General features: G+C 42.5%; 1 pseudogene; it reads left to right on the plus strand.

The window, feature by feature from the left end:
* Positions 1-1,813: 1,813 nt before the first annotated feature.
* LOC131502039 (melanoma-associated antigen B4-like) lies at positions 1,814-5,695 on the plus strand (annotated as a pseudogene).
* The last annotated feature ends 305 nt before the right edge of the window (positions 5,696-6,000 follow it).

A 6,000-nucleotide genomic window follows, 5' to 3' on the forward strand; every position in this document is an offset into this window, starting at 1 on the left:
TCGGCAAAGCCCATAGTTACATCAGGCTTTAGTCTTGCTGTTGTACGTTCTGTCCCGATCATCCCTCCCTCCCCCACCCGTAACCCTTGGCAACCACTGATCTTATTACTTTTCCAGCAGTTTTGCCTTTTCCAGAATGTTCTACAGTTGGAATCATGCTGCATGTAGCCTTTTCAGATTGGCTTCTTTCACCGAGTACTACGCATCTAAAGTTTTTCCCTGTCTTTCTGTGGCTTGATGAGCTCATTTCTTTTCACACCGAACAATACAGACATACCTCAGTGATACACGTGTTTGGTTCCAGACCACAGCAATAGAGTGAGTATCACAATAAAGTGAGTCAAATGAATGTTCTGGTTTCCCGGTGCATATAAAGGTTATGTTTATACTCTACCGTAGTCTGTTAAGTGTGCTATAGTATTATGTGTAAACAAAAAACAACATGCATACGTTAATTTTAAAATGCTTCATTGCTAAAAAAGTGTTAGCCATCGTCTGAGCTTTCAGAAAATCATCTCTTTGCTGGTGGAGGGCCTTGCCTTGATGTTGAGGGCTGCCGACTGATCAAGGTGGTGGTTACTGAAGGTTGGGGTGGCTGCGGCAATTTCTTAAAATAGGGCAATACTGAAGTTCGCCACCTTGATCGACTCTTCCTCACACAGATAATTTCTCCATAGCATGTGATGCTGTTTGATAGTTTTTTTTTACCCACCCCAGAACTTCTTTCACGTTGGAGTCAATCGTCTCAAACTCTGCTGCTGATTTATCAGCTAGGTTTATGTAATATTCTAAATCCTTTGTTGTCATTTCAACAATCTTTCAAGCGTTTTCACCAAGAATAGTTTTTAGCTCAAGAAACTACCTTTTTTTTTTTTTTGCTCATCCATTAGAAGCAACTTCTCATCCATTAAACTCCTCATCTCTTTTATTATGAGATTGCATCAGTGCAGTCCCATCTTTAGGCTCCAATCATAATTCTAGTTCTCTTGCTAATTCCAGTTCTCTCCACTCATTTGGTAAATGAGCTTTGGCTTCAACTTTAAGTCTCCAACTGCATTAACCCCTAACAAGAGAGTCAGCCTGTCCTTTGAAGCTTTGAAGCTGGGCATTGACTTCTCCCATCTAGTTATGAAAGCCCTACGTGGCATCTTCTTGCAGCATCAAGCTGTTTTATTTACACTGAAAATCTGTTTAGTGCAGCCACCTTCACGAATGCTCTCAGCTAGATCTTCTGGGTAACGTGCCGCAGCTTCTCCATCAGCACGTGCTGCTTCACCTGGCGTGCTCATGTTACGGGAAGAACTTTCTCCTTAAACCTCATGAACCAACCTCTGCCGGCTTCACACTTTGCTTACGTGGCTGCCTCACCTCTCTCAGCCTTCACAGAATTGAGAGAGCCTAAAGCTCTGGATTAGGCTTTGGCTTAAAAGAATGTCGGGGCTGGTTTTGATCTTCTATCCAGACCACTCGAACTTTCTCCATATCCACAAGAAGGCTCTTGTGCTTTCTTATCATTTGTGTGCTCACTGGAATAGCACTTTGAATTTCTTTCAAGAACTTTTACTTTGCATTCACAACCTAGATAACTTCAGTGCAAGAGGCCTAGCTTTTGGCTTTCTAGACTTTGGACACGCCTTCCTCACTAAGCTTAATTAATCATTTCTAGCGTTTGATTTAAAGTGGGAGTTGTATGACTCTTCCTATCACTTGAATGTTGAGAGGCCAGAGTAGGGTTGGTTATTAATTGGCCAAATTTCAACATCTTTGTGCCTTAGGCAATAAGGAGGCCTGAGGAGAGGGAAACGTATGGGGAATGGCCGGTCAGCGGAGCAATCAGGTATCAACTAAATTCACCCTCATATATGGGTGTGATTTGTGGCGCCCCAAAACAATTGCAAGAGTGACATCACTGATCACAGACCACGGTAACAAATAACAATGAAAAAGTTTGAGATACTGCAAGTTTTACCAAAATGTGGCACAGAGACACAAAGTGAGCACATGCTTTTGGAAAAATGGTGCCAAGCGAATTGCTCGGTACAGGCTTGCCACAAACCTTCAATTTAATAAATGCAATATGTGCAAAGTGCAGTAAAGTGAAGCACAATAAAACAAGGTATGCTTGTATTCCATTGTTGGGATGTACCATAGTTTATCCATTTACCTGCTGAAAGACGTCTTGGTTGCTTTCAAGTTTTGGCAACTATGAATACTGCTGCTATAAACATCCATGTGCAGGTTTTGTTTTGTTTTTGTTTTTGTTTTTGAGGATGTAAGCTTTCAACTCATTTGGGTAAATACCAAGAAGCATGATTGCTAGGTGGTATAGTATGTTTAGTTGTTGTTTTATTTAGAGGAACACTCTTTTGAGGTATGATAGACAAAAAGCTGTACAAATTTAATGTGTACCAATTGATGAATTTGCAGATAAGTACGTACTCATGAAAGTGCCTCCACAATTTGTTATAAAAATATCCATCACCTACAAAGGTTTCCTCCCACCTTATTTATTTATGTATTCTAAGAACAGTCCTTATAAGATCTATCCTCTTAGCCACATTTTAAGTGTACAATGCAGTATTGTTAACTATAGGCTCTATGCTGTCCAGTAGATCTCTAGGATTTATGTATCTTGTATAACTGAAACTTTGTAACCTTTGATTAATATTTCCCCATTTCACCCTTCTCCCAGACCCTGGCAAGCACCATTCCACTCTCTGCTTCTGTCAGTCTATTTTAGATTCCTCATATAAGTGGTATCTGTCCTTTTGTGTCAGCCTTATTTCATTTAGCATAATGCCCTCCAGGTTCATCTATACCGTTGCAACTGGCAAGGTTTCCTCCTTTCTAAGGGTGAATGATATTTCTTTGTATGTATGTTTCATATTTTCTTTATCCATTTGTCCATCAATAGACATTTAGACTGTTTCTATATCCTAGCTGTTGTGAGTAACACTGCAATGAACATAGGAGTGCAGATATATCTTCAAAATCCTCATTTCAGTCCCTTTGGATATATGACCAGAAGTAGGATTGCTGAATCATATGGTAGTTCTATTTTTAATTTTTTGGTGAACCTCCATACTGTTTTCCAAGTGGCTGTACCAATTTACATTCCCACCAACAGTGTAGATACGTTTGGTGCAGTAAGAAATTTCCAAACCGTCTTGCAGAGTGGCTGTGCCATTTTGCATCCCACCAACAGTGAATGAGAGTTCTTCTTGCTCCATATCCTCACCAGCATTTGTTGTTGTCAGTGCTTTGAATTTTGGCCACTCTCAAAGGCATGCAGTGGCAATTCATTTTTATTTTTTCAAGTTTATTTATTTTGAGAGAGAGAGAGAGAGAGAGAGAGCGATTGTGCAAACAGAGGAAGAGGAGAGAGTGAGGGAGAGAGTGAGGGAGAGAGAGAGAATCCCAAGCAAGCTCGGCACTGTCAGAGCAGAGCTGGATGTGGGGCTCAAACTCATGAACCCATGAGATCATGACCTGAGCTGAAATCAAGAGTCAGACGTTTAACCAACTCAGACACTGAGGCGCCCCTCATTTTTATTTTAATGTGCCACTTTCTAATGACAGATGATGCTAATCATGTTTTCATATGATTATTTGCCATCTACATATCTTCCTTGATGACGTATCTGTTCATATATTTTGCCCATTTTTTGATTGGGTTGTTGGTTTTCTTCTTGAGTTTTAAGTGTTCTTTGTTTATTTTGGATAACAGCATTCATCGGTATTTTTTTTTGTAAACATTTTCTCCCAGTATGTGGCTCATCTTCTTGTTCTCGTGATGTTTTTTTTGCAGGGCAAAAGCTTTAATTATAGTGAAGGCTAGCTTATCAATTATTTCTTTCATGGATTCCCATCACTTTTTATATCAGATCTAGAGATTCTTGGTCTGAAGGTCCAGTGGCCAGTCATCAGAAGGCGGGGTGGGGGAGGAGTCCACAGCCCTGTGTGGTGTCCAAATGAGGACCCTGAGTGGATATTTAGGACCTAGCAAGCCCAATACAAAGAGGTTCCCACAGAGCTATAAGCACTGAGTGCCTCCTGGTAAGGGTGGTTAACTAAGGTGCCTTTCTCACTTATTTTTTTTTTTTTTTTATGAGTCCCAGGGAACCTTGAGGTATCAATTGCAGTGTAATTGAGAGGAGGGTTTTGCACCTTTACCAAAAGTCATCATGATAATTTTGAAGGTAAACATAGAGGATCCCTTGCCATGTTGGAACATGTGGCCCCACTGCCAGCCATGCTGTCACACTAGTCAGTAAAAGGGCTGACAGGCTATAGCCTAAGGCTCACTCTGTCTCCAGTAGGTTCTCAGAGACAGGCTGACTAGGAGAACAATAGCCTCATAAGTTAGAGAGTGTCCTCAATAAAACCTGCAGAAGTGGCTTTGTTTAACACCAAGGTGGAATATCCCTGCTGAAGGTGCATCTCATTGTCCCTCCTCCAGGGGCCCACAGTACTTACTGTTCTGCCTGCTGTTGATGACCACAGAGTCATCATTCCTCAGTATCAGAAGAGGAGGTTCATCAACATGAGAAATGCCACCAGGCCTGAGGATCTCAAGGGGGCTCAGGCCACCACAACAGAAAAGGGTCCCCCTTCTCCTCTCCTGTTTTGGGGATGCTCCCTCAGATTTTCTTATTGCTGGCATTCCTAGGAGCCTCAGAGAACTCTATCCACCAGCATTACTTCTGCAGTCATTTCATGCACAAGGTCTGAACAAGGTGTCAAGAGCCAAGATGAGGAAGTTCAAACTGCTCTGAAGCCCCATTCTCCACTGAGAACTCACGGAAATATTCCCTAACCAGGAAGGTGAGCATGTTGATGCACTTTCTACTGGGGAAGCATGCAGGGAGGGAGCCCATGATGCAGGCAGCACTGCTGAAGGTTGTGAACAAAAAGTATAAGGGGCACTTCCCTGGGATCCTCAAGAGGACCTCTGAGCACTTGGAGCTGGTCTTTGGCCTCTAACTGAAGGAAGTCGAACCCAGTGGCCACTCCTACACCCTTTCCAGCCAACTAGACCTCACCAACGATGGCAGTGTGAACACTGGCTGAGGCTTTCCTAAGAATGGGCTTCTCATGCCTCTCCTGGGTGTCATCTTCTTGAATGGCAGGTATGACAATGAGGAGGACATCTGGAGATTCCTAAATGTCTTTGAGAATCTGTGTCGAGATGAAGCATTTTTAATCTTTGGAGAGCCCAGGGAGCTCATCACAGAAAATTGAGAGCAGGAAAGGTACCTGGAGTACAGACAGGTGCCCAACAGTGATCCTCCACGCTATAAATTCCTGGCGGGCCCAAGAACCCACGCTGAACCCAGCAAGATGAAAGTGCTGGAGTTTTAAGCAGTCGACATATTCAATGCAGTCCACATCAGAATCACACCAGCATTCTTCACAGAGCTAGCACAAAGAATCTTAAAATTTGTGTGGAACCAGAAAAGACCCCGAATAGCCAAAGCAATCTTGAAAAAGAAAACGAAAGCAGGAGGCATCACATCCCAGACTTCAAGCTATACTATAAATCTGTAATCATCAAGACAGTATGGTACTGGCACAAAAACAGACACTCAGATCAATGGAACAGAATAGAGAGCCCAGAAATGGACCCACAAATGTTTGGCCAACTCATCTTTGACAAAGGAGGAAATCCAATGGAAAAAAGACAGCCTCTTCAGCAGCTGGTGCTGGGAAAACTGGACAGCGACATGCAGAAGAATGAACCTGGACCACGTTCTTAACATCATACACAAAACTAAACTCACAATGGATGAAAGACCTAAATGTAGGGCAGGAAGCCATCAAAATCCGAGAGGAGAAAATAGGCAACAACCTCTTTGACCTCAGCCACAGCAAAGTGTGACTTGACATGTCTCCAGAGACAGGGAAACAAAAGCAGAAATGAACTATCAGGAGGGACCTCATTAAGATAAAAGCCTTCTGCACAGTGAAGGAAGCAATCAGCAAAACTAAAAGGCAACTGAC

This window comes from Neofelis nebulosa, chromosome X (genome assembly GCF_028018385.1).
Source record: "Neofelis nebulosa isolate mNeoNeb1 chromosome X, mNeoNeb1.pri, whole genome shotgun sequence".
Lineage (NCBI taxonomy): Eukaryota > Metazoa > Chordata > Mammalia > Carnivora > Felidae > Neofelis > Neofelis nebulosa.